Source organism: Bactrocera dorsalis, chromosome 3 (genome assembly GCF_023373825.1).
Source record: "Bactrocera dorsalis isolate Fly_Bdor chromosome 3, ASM2337382v1, whole genome shotgun sequence".
NCBI classification, from domain to species: domain Eukaryota; kingdom Metazoa; phylum Arthropoda; class Insecta; order Diptera; family Tephritidae; genus Bactrocera; species Bactrocera dorsalis.
The window spans coordinates 39528623-39542056 of record NC_064305.1 but is presented as its reverse complement, the minus strand read 5'-3'; the positions used below and the strand labels follow the sequence as shown (position 1 = coordinate 39542056).

Below are 13434 nucleotides of genomic sequence, written 5' to 3'. Positions count from 1 at the left end.
TGGCCTCGCTTGGAATATCCAATTGGCGCCACGTAGCGAAGAGAAGAAACGACTGGCGCGCTGTTGTTGATTCGGCTATAATCGCGTAAGCGGTGTCTACGCCAGTAAAGAAGAAGAAGAAGAATACTTTTAACCCTTTCGTCGAACAACAAATGTTGATAATTGAAGGTACATATCTTCCCGGCTTTGATTCTTGCGAGAGTATAAAATATACGGTTATACTTGAATTTCGCCCTTCCTTACCAGTGTATTTTGTCATAAATAAGGTAAGTCGGCGTACATACTGTTAAGTTAAAATTTTTATATACCGTATCTACGTGTGTATATGTACGTATGTTCACATGTTTGCACAAACGAAGACTTGGTTGACATTGATTCGTTGATTGAATTTAAATTATTAATGAAAATGGTAAGCATTGAAGAATTAATTTTTCGTTTACTTGTATAGTCTGTCTGTTGAAGCTTATACCAGTGTATGCAAATTGTGCAAAAATGTAAACATTAACAGTACCAAGTAAGGAAACGCAAAGTTCGGATGTAACCGAACATTTTATACACTTGCAACTTGCAAGAATCAAAGAGTTTTGGAAGCCAAAAAATTTTATATATATTTTGCTTCCGTCGTTTTTTTGTAAATTTAAGGCTTTATTGTATAAAAATGGTCCAAAAGTGTTTTCCCTTATTCCCTCAAAAAGCATTGCTTAATTAACACATGGAATGCTTTATGATCCATTTTTTTGTAAACTAAAACAAGTTGCTTTACAAAAATTCTATTTTTTTTTAATACCTAATAGAAATCATATAGATGGTAGTAGTATAGTAATTGTATTATCTACGTATGTGTCAGCCTCAGTAAAGTGTGGACGGGTCCTCAGCCGCACTTTTCTTGGAATTACAAAAGAAAAGCAAAATTTATCGCAAATGTCGAGAATTCGGCTCAAAAAGTGACATTTTCAGTTGAGAATGAGTTTGGGATGCAAACAGATCTCTACAAATATATTATTGGGTTAATGTTGACACAAATGTCCAAGATCGATATAAAACGATTTAAATCGATTAAATCGACCAGTGCTAGACTCTAGAGACATCTATTGGAAAACGGCGGAAGCAAAGTTGTAGACCTAATACATATACTATATATAACTCATACAATGACATACTTGTACATATAAGGCTTGTTAGAAAAACGAAAATCATTCTATGTAGTATATGGAAGTTGAGGTGGTATCGACCTGACTTTATCTTTTTTCTCAATACCATCTACTATTACTATGCAACATACTAAAAAATAAATCATATAGAGTAAAGTCAGCCGGATGTTCGAAAATCCTGATTTTAGTTATATAGAGGCTAGTCAAGTTTTCGCACAAACTTATCTATTTTAGGCACAAAGATACACTGTTAGTAGTAAAACTTGCTCTCATTTTCATGGAAATAACTCGCATATTCGAAAAATTTATATTAGGTATATCGAGGCTACGAGGAGTATTTACCCGATTCAATTATATATCTCACACATTGAGCGATATTTTCGATTAAAAGACAACTATAGTTACTGTGGTTCAAATATTCGGAATCTAGGGGCTTCAAGAGTTATGATTGGATTTAAAAAATTTTTGTTCATAAGGTGGCCATTTTCGTACTGTGACATAAGCATATAATAGCGTTGGTATGTACTAAATTTCGTCGAAATCGGTAAGTCGGTTCCCGAGATATTGGACTTTACCGAAAAGTGAGCGATGTCACGCCTATCGTTCAATTTTCACATTGGATCCTATAAAGCTCTCTAATATCATCTCGGAGGTGAAATTCAATATCTCTGGCTTAGTTAGGTAATGATTTATTGCGCTTTTAGTAGTTTTAAACAAAATCGTTATATGGAGAGTGAGCGGGGTTATCTTTCGATTCCATCCATTTTCACTCTGTCGATAGGAGTTCTTATAATATGTATTTGCGCTGAGCAAATTTGATTGTTGTAGCTTTAGTAGCTAAGAAGATATGTATGGACGCGTCCACTTTTTCAAAATTTGTTGCCCACAAGTGCCTCTTGCGACTACGAACCTCTGCATCAAATTACATTTTTTTATCTTCAGGTATATTCGACAACACATGTTCGAACAAAATTTATAAATATAAAACTTAATATCATTATATCGTCACCTACAATGCAAAATAATCAGGGGCGGATCCAGAGTAGGGGAAACTATATAATTTTGTACTTGCAACTCAAAGTCTTTTTTTCGCGGAGTGTCACTTTTATATAAAATAATGTATAACTTGTAACTTGATCCGCGCCTCAAAATAACGTAACAACATTTTCGGATATTTACAGGGTAATGAATGAAACACGATATAAAATGGATCATGAGTTGAAACAAAATTTAAATATTGGTTAAAACTGGATTATAAATGTTGGAACCTTAAAATGTTGGACATACATATCGCTCATTTGCTGCAAGACTGGCATAAGTCAAAAAAATCGATTCGCCAGAAAACGCGTTTAAAGTTTTCAACTTACTACAACCTTACACGGTGACTCCAACCTTACACCTCTTCTCAAGCGGAGCATATAAGAGGTATTCATATGAATTTTTCACTCAACATGAAGTATGACATAACGAACAATTCTGCAGGATTAACTCAAAAATCACGTTTTTTGAATTATGCCGGTCTTGCAGCAAAAGAGCGATATGTACTTATATGTATGTAATTTGAAGTAGTGAATCGTAATCAATAAAATACTCAATTTCAAATCTTTTGATCATACATTATTTTGTATTTTAGGTGACGATGTACTCATAGTAATTGGGGGGTATGGGTAATTCGTAGTTATATAATATGTGACATAGTATGTTCGGTAAGTTTGTTAAGATATCTAATGTTACAAATTGACCGATGTACGGTATAAAGCCAAATGGAACTTTGAATAACTTATCGGAGATGAGAGGTAGTTTTGACCGATTTTATCTATTTTTGGCATGACTCGATATTATTAACAGAAAAAGATAATCTCTCTGTTTCTTAAGGTACCTCACTTACCAACACCACTATGTTTGGAAATGCTGATATTAGTTATACGGGGTGAAGGCAACCAGATTTTAGGCACAAAGATCCATCGTTATTAGAAAAATACGGTCTCTGTATTTTAAACAGATGATTTTTCCAAAAGATATACGTGGACTAAGGGAATTATTGAGTTGATTCAAATAATTTTTGGGACAACGACATATCATTATCAGATAAGGATTATCTCTGACTTTCCCCAAAATATCTCACGAGCTGACCTAATTTACGATAAAAAATTCCCAATAGGAACTGGAGTCCATATATTCGGTAGCTAGCAGCTTGAACAGTTTGTAATATGAGACGTAGGCCTAGTTGTAGTCTGATTTCGTCCATTTTTGCATTACCATTTTTCGAATTTGATTGAAATCGTTCGAGCAGATTCCGAGATATAGCTTTTCACTTCAATGTGGGCGGTGCCACGTCCATCGTCAAATTTTTACACCGGCTCCCATACAACCCTCTAATACCATCTCGGAGCTAAAATTTAATGTCTCTGACGTATTTAGTTGATAATTTATTGTGCTTTTAGTAGTCATCCGATTTCATTCATTTTTACAATGTTAGTAAGGGTGATTAAGGAGGAGGACGCGCCCATTTTTACAAAATTATTTACTAATGTGCCTCTTGCTACTGCGAACCTCTATCCCAAATTACAGTTATATATCTTAATTTAGTGCTTAGTTATGGCGCTTTATAACTTTTCGGTTAATGATGTTTTGTAAGCGTGGCAGTGATCCGATTAATTTTTGCAAGGAGAACGTCTACCAAGTTGCATTACGATATCTCAAGTTACAGTTTAGACAGATGGACGGACAGATAGATATCCGGATCTCAACTCATCATCCTGATCATTTATATAGGTGATACAAACAACCATTAGGTGAACAAAACTATTTAACCTTGTGGCAACATGTCGCAAGAGTATAAAAATCTGCACTGGTATGCAAATACCACTACGTGAGTGATATTTGCGCTTAATGTTGTTATTGTATGCAGTAGTGTAAGTAGTAAGAAGAGGTCGTAAGCAGGTTAAATTTTGAAAAGTATATATAAATCTATATGCAGAAAACATAAAAAAAAAGAAAATGTTCTCATAACTATTTTGTAAAATGTTGAATATTCATTAGATATTCTTTTTGCCGTGCAGATATTTGATGCGTTTGCAATACTTGCCATTATATTTTAAAGCATTTCAAAATAATAACTTCTTAGATTAAATTTAAAATAAAATACGAATAAACATTCGCTTCCAGCCAACTGTATGCTGTACTAAAATTGGACATAAGTGGAAGATAACACGTAAAGCGCCGGAATCAGTTATTTCAGTAAAAATTCGATATCCGGCAAATTAATGTGATCCGGCATAGGCAAACTCGAATACAAGTGGTAACCGGTTGTGTGTGCAGCGGAAGTAATACTAGGCGTTATGACGCTATCGCATCCACAATTGAGTTCGTTACTCATCGGCACACACAATGCACTGCTAATTTCTTCATGTAAAGCCGACTTGTTTACAGAAGGTTGTTTTTTGCATAACTGTTATTAAGTATCGATTTGTGTAGTATGCATGTGTGAGCACAATGCGTCGGCTGAAGCGGAGTGCAACAAACGGCGTAAACGACACAATTTCCAAAGAAAACAAGTTGACAGTTATAGTTAAGTAAGTGCCCGACAACGCCATCGATTGGAAATGTTTAGCAAGCCGGTTTAAAAAATCATTTTTCTTCGACGAGGTTGTTACTAAATTTGGCTTTTCTCTTCAATTATGTACTCTTTATGCCGGAATTCATTAGATAATAACTGGACATGCAGTACATATGTACATATATATTCGTATTGAGGAATCAAACTTGAACTTGATTTAGAAAATGAAATGAGGTGACATTACAGTTGAGTGTTGGACATTTGAGCATATTGAAAAGTGTTTACGAGCGACCTCCACGCAGTGAATTGAATGTTCGAATCAGGATCAGAGCAATAACTAAGGTCATACATGTTCGATAAATATTTATTAAAGCAGGCAAAAGTTTGAATAGAAATAACTTTTGTGAAACAATTCATAGCATACGTACATACTCATAAACGTGTCAAGTATGTATGTGCAGTTGCGGGCCAAATAAGAAAACCAACCTTAAAAAATAAGAAATTTCCTCAAATATAACATCATTATTTTTGAAATAATTATTGGTTTATAAATATAGTTTTATATCCAAGAGTGTGTACTTATCTGCGCTAATAAAAATATTCTTGGATAAAATAAATAGTAAATATTTAAATAATATCAGAAAAGTTCTTCCAAAATAAAGAAGCACATATTAAGAATTAAAATTTATATCTATACTAATATTATAAAGAGGAAAGATTTGTACCTATTTTTGTTTATTTGTATGTTTGTAATGAATAGTCTCAAAAAGTACTGGGCCGATTTAAAAAATTCTTTCACCAATAGAATGCTACATTCTTCCAATTTGACATAGGCTACATTTAATTTTGAAAAAAATTAGGGATCCTTGGTAAAATTTGAACAATGTAACTGAAGGAGTAGAAAAATGAGTCTTAAAATGTCTTTCCTCGAATGCGCTGCCGAAACTATTAGCGATAGAACAAAATAATGTACAAAAAACTCCGCGGTAGCATATGTATGTCCAACTATTGTAGTTATGTCACTACAACAACTTTTTTCATTTTAAACATTAATGAAAATGCTAACCAAATTCAAACCATGCTATTTATGTTTTTATATTAATCCTTATCCAAATAAATTATTTTATGGTCAAGGCCATTTAACTACCTATAAAATAGTTTTTAAATTAGACTTTCCATTCAAAAGATATTACGAATTAAAAAATTCAAAAAGTAAACAAAACCGCCATAGCGCCGTGGCCGTTGTTTGCGATGCATTCTGAAAAGCGCGCCGGGCCAGAGAATGTAAAGTATAGAGAAGGTACAAATTGAATTCTGTATGATGTTCGATTTGGCGGCTAACAGATGCGATACGTAGAATCAAAGTAAGGAATTCGACGTTGTCGCTGCTATTTAGCAGAATTGAGCACGTGCAGTGCAAAAATATATGTGAAAGTACTGAATGCATTATTTATTACTGTTATTTTAATTTTTTGATTGTTATTATTTCTATTTAATTTTTTTTCTAATTATTACTTTTACTTATACTATTTTTATACGCTAATTTTTAAAGAATATTATTTTATTATTTAATATATTAATTAATAATTTATTATTTACTTACCGACTGAGTTCATTATTTATTACTGTTATTTTAATTATTTGATTATTATTATTTTTATTTTTTAATTTTTCATAATTAGTATTTTTATTTTTTTTCCTAATTATTACTTTTACTTATAATATTTTTATACGCTAATTTTTAAAGAATATTACTTTATTATTTAATATATTAATTAATAATTTATTATTTACTTATATGTAAAACGACTGAATTCATTATTTATTACTGTTATTTTAATTTTTTGATTATTATTATTTTTATTTTTTAATTTTTCAAAAGTGCCCGCCACTTAAACCATCAAAGAAATTGAACATAAATAAACTTACATACAAATATAACTGTGGGATTTTTTTAATACAAATAAAAATATTTGTGAAAAAAGTGTTTTATATCCAAATTTCCAAAAATAAATAATTGTCTACCCCGTGCGATGCCGGGACGGGCTGCTAGTTCTCTATAAAGAGCCGAATGAGTTATTTATTTGATATCTCTTTACCGTTAGTTTTTTTATTATTACTGAACTTCTATCTTTAAAAGGAATTTGGGCCCGTTCTCTTTAGATTACTTTCCAATAAAAATTTACTTTTTGAGCGACTTGGCTCCGGAACATCTTTCTTTATATATGCAATCGAATCAAATTTGACCCGGACTGATACAAAACTACATTTTCAACTATTTTAATCAAAATCTTTTGAGATAGCCTTCAGTGTATTTACTGAATTTTAGTTTCTTATTTTCGGACTGCTATTCGCAGTAACAATGCGTTTTATGAATATAGTGTCCTCAGATACGTTGCCAAGCATCTCTTTTGAGACACTTCTACTTGATGTCGTTTTTGCAGAAGATTCAGGTCTTTTGGTATGAGTCTAGCATTGGCACACTTCATACCAAAAATGTTTGAGTCCATTCATAAGTGATGTTTAGATTCTTTTCTATCTTTCCGACGTCAACACGACGATTTTCAGCGCTGCTTCTTTAACTTTTTCGATGTTATTGTTATTAACAGAGATCGATGAACGACTCGCACGAGGCATTAACTTCCCTGAATGCTTTGTGCCACTCAAATACTTGTGTTTATTATAGACTCCATAAAACTTCAAGAACTCTTTGTTCAATTCTTGTTTCTCGTGGTAAAATCGTCAGATACACTGTTCTTGTCGTAAGTAAACACATTCTAAAAATAAATCGGCCGAGTAAAAATTATTTTTAACTCGACGAATAAATTTTGTAGTTGGGTCATATGTACCGACTTTATGGATTAAATGAAGCTGCAGTCATAGTCACATCAATAGCACGCTTGGTCATCAATTAAAATCCATTTTTTATTCTTTAAGTTTATCACTTACGGATTCAAAGAGGCCTACCTTTTATTTTAAAAATTATTTACTTTAATATTACTAAAACACTAAAACAATAAATATTCTATTATCGTTAAAAAAAAATTATACGAAAACATCAATAACCTATGTATATGGCAATCTGAAAATGGTTTCCAAAAAGGTACACAAATTTATAAAAATTATTAAAAAATAGCATAAGATTACTCATTTTGTTAGTATTTTGTACTACTTGTATAACCACCATTTTTAATCACTAATTTCTAATACTAAGATTAAGGGCTTGACCTTTATGGACCACGTACAGATGTTTTTCCATCCTATGACCGTTGAAAATTTTGATTCCAAAACTATTCGTTGAATCGTCTTCCTACAAGCTTTCTGGACAGGTCCAGACCACATTCGTCATTAACTTCGATCATAATTTCTCTGGCTGATTTGAAAGGACCCGCTTTGCTCTTTTTATTTACCATTTTTCGAGAGAAATGTATTATTTCAGAAATTTTGGCAGGAGCCTTTTCTTTTTTGCTCATATCACACAAACGCGTTTTCTTTAACAAACAAAATTCAATTTAAGACACGCGAAAACTTCACACAAAATTTAAAATAAAATACGAACTTAAAAATGTGCTATTTATTGGGTTGTCAAAAAGGTCTTGTGGTTATTTTTATTGATTTTTTTTTTTTGAAATTGAAATGAATTTTTGATGACTCATGCCCAGCTCTTGACTGATGCTACGTCTGCTACTATGCCGGTCTCTTTCGACCAATTCAGCGATTTTATCGCAATTTTCGACGACAGGCCTTCCGGAGCGTGGCGCATCTTCGACCACCTCTACACCAGAACGAAAACGTTAAAACCATCGTTGTGCGGTGGAAATGGAAACTGTATCGGGTCCATAAACTGCACAAATTTTATTGGCGGCTTGAGATGCATTTTTGCCTTTATCGTAGTAGTTGTAAAATATGCCGTATTTTCTCTTTATTTTGCTCCATGTTTGCGACGCTATAACTCACGAACGACTTAAAAGAAACGACAATCAATCAAACACGTGTTAGCGCGTGAAATGAGCTTTCCAAAAAGGTATAGCATGACCCGATGCGACGAATAAAACTAGAACTACGCGCTTTCAGCGCCAACTAGCGAAAATACCGCAAGACTTTTTTGACAACCAATATATGTCCACTTCAAATCAACATCATACGCAATAAAATTAACGCGTACAAAATTTAATAGAAAATAAACGGTATTTTGAACAGCGAAAGAGCTTCATAATGGTAGGTACATTCCATATTTTGATTGATCAGTTACTTTACGGTTAAAGATGTTAGAAGTAATATTGAATCCGGATTTGTGTTATTTATATGTCCGTGGCTGTAGTTTTGTTAATCTTCCAAATTACTCTTCACACTGGTATTACCCAATTAAAAAGGTTATGTTATATAACCAACCTTTTTAATACAGTTATTGATATGCACCGCTTCACATTCGTTTCCGTTACAGACAACAATAATCTAATTGACTTCTTAATGTTCTACAGTTTTCGCTTTGATAATGAATTTGCCATTAGAAGTGTAACTAACTGGGGAAAATGTATTATTCCGGTCTTCTTCAGTAAGCAAGCAATCTAATTAAATTCTACAACAATTATGAATATATTTGTTAGCATACAAATACGTTCGGTATTGTACATATGATATGTTATAGTTATATTGCAAAAATGTGTAATAAAATCAAGCTTAAGAAGTAAAGGTCATTAAATATTTGTATTACAATTAAGTTTCTATTTTGTAACATACAATTACTTCAATAACAATAAATAGGAAAGAAGAGTATAACTACTACACAGCTGACATATGAATAACAAGGTACAAAAAAAATATGTTTAATTAGACTTCAAATGACAAAAAACGTCCAAAAAGGAGTTAAATATTGTTATTAGTTACGTCACTGTTCGTCGAAGTTGTGTATACTATACAATAACAAACAGGACGGGACTCTAAATCACCTTCTGTCATAAGATAAGAATGCGATGGTTATATACCATTTGATAATCTTGACCCGGACTGGTATATTTAAACTGCACGAAAATTAACTTTTGCTATTCAGAAAACAAAGTACATACATATGTATGTATATTATTAAGAGCAACATCAAATAATATTTACTCTTAACTGAAATTTCGAAATTATGTAAGCCTTATTACTTGCTCTTGAAAACTAAACTCATAGCAAATTACTATTAAATAATTCCATTTCACATTCATATAGCTCTAGCAGTGGCTTAATCGCCTTCCTTTTCATTAAAGTTCAATGCTGACAAAAGCACCAATGCCAGCAACATCATTTGCTTCAGTTGTCGCTTTCACTTACTTCATTTCCACGCCGACTATTTCACAATTTGTTATTTCACTTCTATTTTATCTTTGATCTATCTTTCGTTCGTCTACCGTTGAAATGAAGCAACTAGTAATTTCAACGGTAGTGCTTACACTCATCGACCGTCGCGACGGTGGGAAGTTTGGTCAAGATTAATTCATGGTCACTGGTAACTACAACAACATATGGTACATTAAGGTGGGCCAAAAAAAGTTTTTATTTTTATTTTTCTTAGTTACCATGAAAATCTCATCCGACATGACTAAAAACAAATTCTGGTAAGACCTGAGCTCTTAATATTAATATTAAGAGGTGCCTCATCGGCATTTTTGATTTCCCATATAAATAACACAGGAAATTTTGTCTATTTTGTTTGGATTTTTAATGTACACAAACAAATAATTGGTAAGTGAAAATCAACACTTATTCTTATAGGAAATTTACCGATCTACAAAAAAGGTCTAGAACATTTTTTGGCTGAGTCAACTCATTCAAAGTTATTCGTAGTTAAAGTCCAACAAAAAATTATAAAAAATGATTTCCACAATTTTTCATCTTATATTACAAATTGTTGGCACCTTATGGTACATATTTACACTTATACATTTACATAGTTATATGTATAAACATATTGTGTTTGAATATGTCCAAATTATGTGCTGACTTTATATCGACGATTTTTTATAGTTTGAACATGGTATTTTAAGTTTGCCAAAATGTTAGTAGCATCTAAACCACCTGAAATTTTGTAAAGTGTACATCAGAGAGCTGCAACGAGTATGATTAAATCAAAACAAACAGTAGTACCCAAAAACACAATCAAATCAATTCAGTTCATCATAGACAACATGGTTGATCATTTCGAGTACCGACTAGCGACAAGTGATTTAATGCAACATGAACAATATATTCTTCCTCAATCAAGATCGACTAAACGGTATGGCTGGCTTCGGTTCAAATCGTATCATGTCAGTTCATAGCGGGTCGACGATTGTTACAATCGTCGTGAAACTGCGGGTAAGCACGAGTACAGCAAATTTTCCGCTGGATTGAATTGGATCATGTGTGGTACAAAATGAGTCAGCTTTGAACATGTGCGTATGTTACAAATTTTCAATGCGTAAAAAATGGAAATTCCATCGAGTACGTACATACATATAACGGGTGATTTTTTGAGGTTAGGATTTTCATGCATTAGTATTTGACAGATCACGTGGGATTTCAGACATGGTGTCAAAGAGAAAGATGCTCAGTATGCTTTGACATTTCATCATGAATAGACTTACTAACGAGCAACGCTTGCAAATCATTGAATTTTATTACCAAAATCAGTGTTCGGTTCGAAATGTGTTTCGCGACAAATTTTGTTCAGCGATGAGGCTCATTTCTGGTTGAATGGCTACGTAAATAAGCAAAATTGCCGCATTTGGGGTGAAGAGCAACCAGAAGCCGTTCAAGAACTGCCCATGCATCCCGAAAAATGCACTGTTTGGTGTGGTTTGTACGCTGGTGGAATCATTGGACCGTATTTTTTCAAAGATGCTGTTGGACGCAACGTTACGGTGAATGGCGATCGCTATCGTTCGATGCTAACAAACTTTTTGTTGCCAAAAATGGAAGAACTGAACTTGGTTGACATGTGGTTTCAACAAGATGGCGCTACATGCCACACAGCTCGCGATTCTATGGCCATTTTGAGGGAAAACTTCGGACAACAATTCATCTCAAGAAATGGACCCGTAAGTTGGCCACCAAGATCATGCGATTTAACGCCTTTAGACTATTTTTTGTGGGGCTACGTCAAGTCTAAAGTCTACAGAAATAAGCCAGCAACTATTCCAGCTTTGGAAGACAACATTTCCGAAGAAATTCGGGCTATTCCGGCCGAAATGCTCGAAAAAGTTGCCCAAAATTGGACTTTCCGAATGGACCACCTAAGACGCAGCCGCGGTCAACATTTAAATGAAATTATCTTCAAGAAGTAAATGTCATGAACCAATCTAACGTTTCAAATAAAGAACCGATGAGATTTTGCAAATTTTATGCGTTTTTTTTTTAAAAAAAGTTATCAAGCTCTTAAAAAATCACCCTTTATTATATATAGGGTTACCATATCGGTTTCAGTCAAAGTCAGTCCCGTTACATCACCAAATTTTACCTAACCGCCCAACTACATCCTCAACATTCTCGAAATTATCTGAGTAACAGTAATTGTAATACCGACTCTACTTGAGAACTTTCACTAAGCTGCTACAATCGTCATTCATTAACATATTTTTCGGACGCTCCAATTTTATACAGAAAAAAAACTACGTGAGTTTAACTCGGTCGAGTTTTGGAACGCAACCATGAATGATATGATTGATGTAAATGCTTCCTACGCGGGGCGCTCAAATTCAAAACGCCCAAGTAGACTAAAACGCTGTGATGCTTACTTTTTTCACACACTCGCTCAAAAAAAATATAATAAAAAAATCGCCGATTCAGGAGGAAACCAGAAACCAGGGAATCAGTGCACTTTTTACGAAAATCAGGGAATCAGTGCCGAAGGTCAAAATCAGGGAATTCCCTGACAAATCAGGGAATATGGTAACCCTACTGTTTAGGATTATTTACGTTAGTTTTAAGTTTATTTTCTAATAATGTTAGATCTGGCAATTTTTTCTAAGCTTCCTATTTCTCATCTCTCTTTTATCATACTGTTACGAATTTACTGCTTGCTAGTTCACTTTGTTAGGTTCGTATCTCTGGATTGACAAATAAAACCAAAACTGTTTAATTTAATTCAACAACTCTTTATTTCACAACTCGTCTACACTATAGCAGTTTACTCTTAGCACTGATTGATTACGTTGGCGCTGGCACGGCTTATATAGCCACGCACTTCTCGCTGATGCCGACGTGTCCTTCTAGAATATTGCGTCTGGAAATTACCAGAACATAATGCTATACGGCGTCAGACTCAGCAATTGTTTAAGTAGACAAGCAGACAGTGCGGCGCCAGATGTCTATTGTTTCGACAAGCAGACAGCCGCGGCACAAGACAAATGCTATTCCATATACCTACAGCTATTGTTCATAATAAGGGATGCCTATAGCAATACAAATACAACTTAATACTACTTTTGTAACACTGCCTTCCACTAAAGCCTAATCGTCCCGATTAGGCACAAATCCTCTTGAACCAAATGGGGCGAGCCTCTCCAAATGTACTACTTTCATTTTACATCGTGCTTTTCCATTTTTTTGTATGCGGTATACCATGTCATTAAGTCGTTTCATCACCATATAGGGTCCTTCCCAGGCTGTCTACAGTTTCGGGGACAAGCCTTTCTTTCGAAGTGGATTGTACAACAGGACCAGATCAGCTTCTTCGAAACCTTTTGAATTTGCCGCTTGATCTAA

At 33.7% G+C, this 13434-nt stretch overlaps 1 protein-coding gene across 2 annotated transcripts in view; it reads right to left on the bottom strand.

The window, feature by feature from the left end:
• Positions 1-13434, bottom strand: part of LOC105231523 (uncharacterized) — a 63450-nt gene that overhangs the window by 25039 nt on the left and 24977 nt on the right. The window contains exon 1 of one of the 2 annotated variants that reach the window (XM_049452128.1): positions 10024-10136. The exons of the other annotated variant lie outside the window; for it this stretch is intronic. The gene's annotated coding sequence lies outside the window, so the exon portion shown is untranslated. Of the gene's footprint in view, positions 1-10023; positions 10137-13434 lie in introns of those variants that run through there. 2 annotated transcript variants of the gene reach the window in all.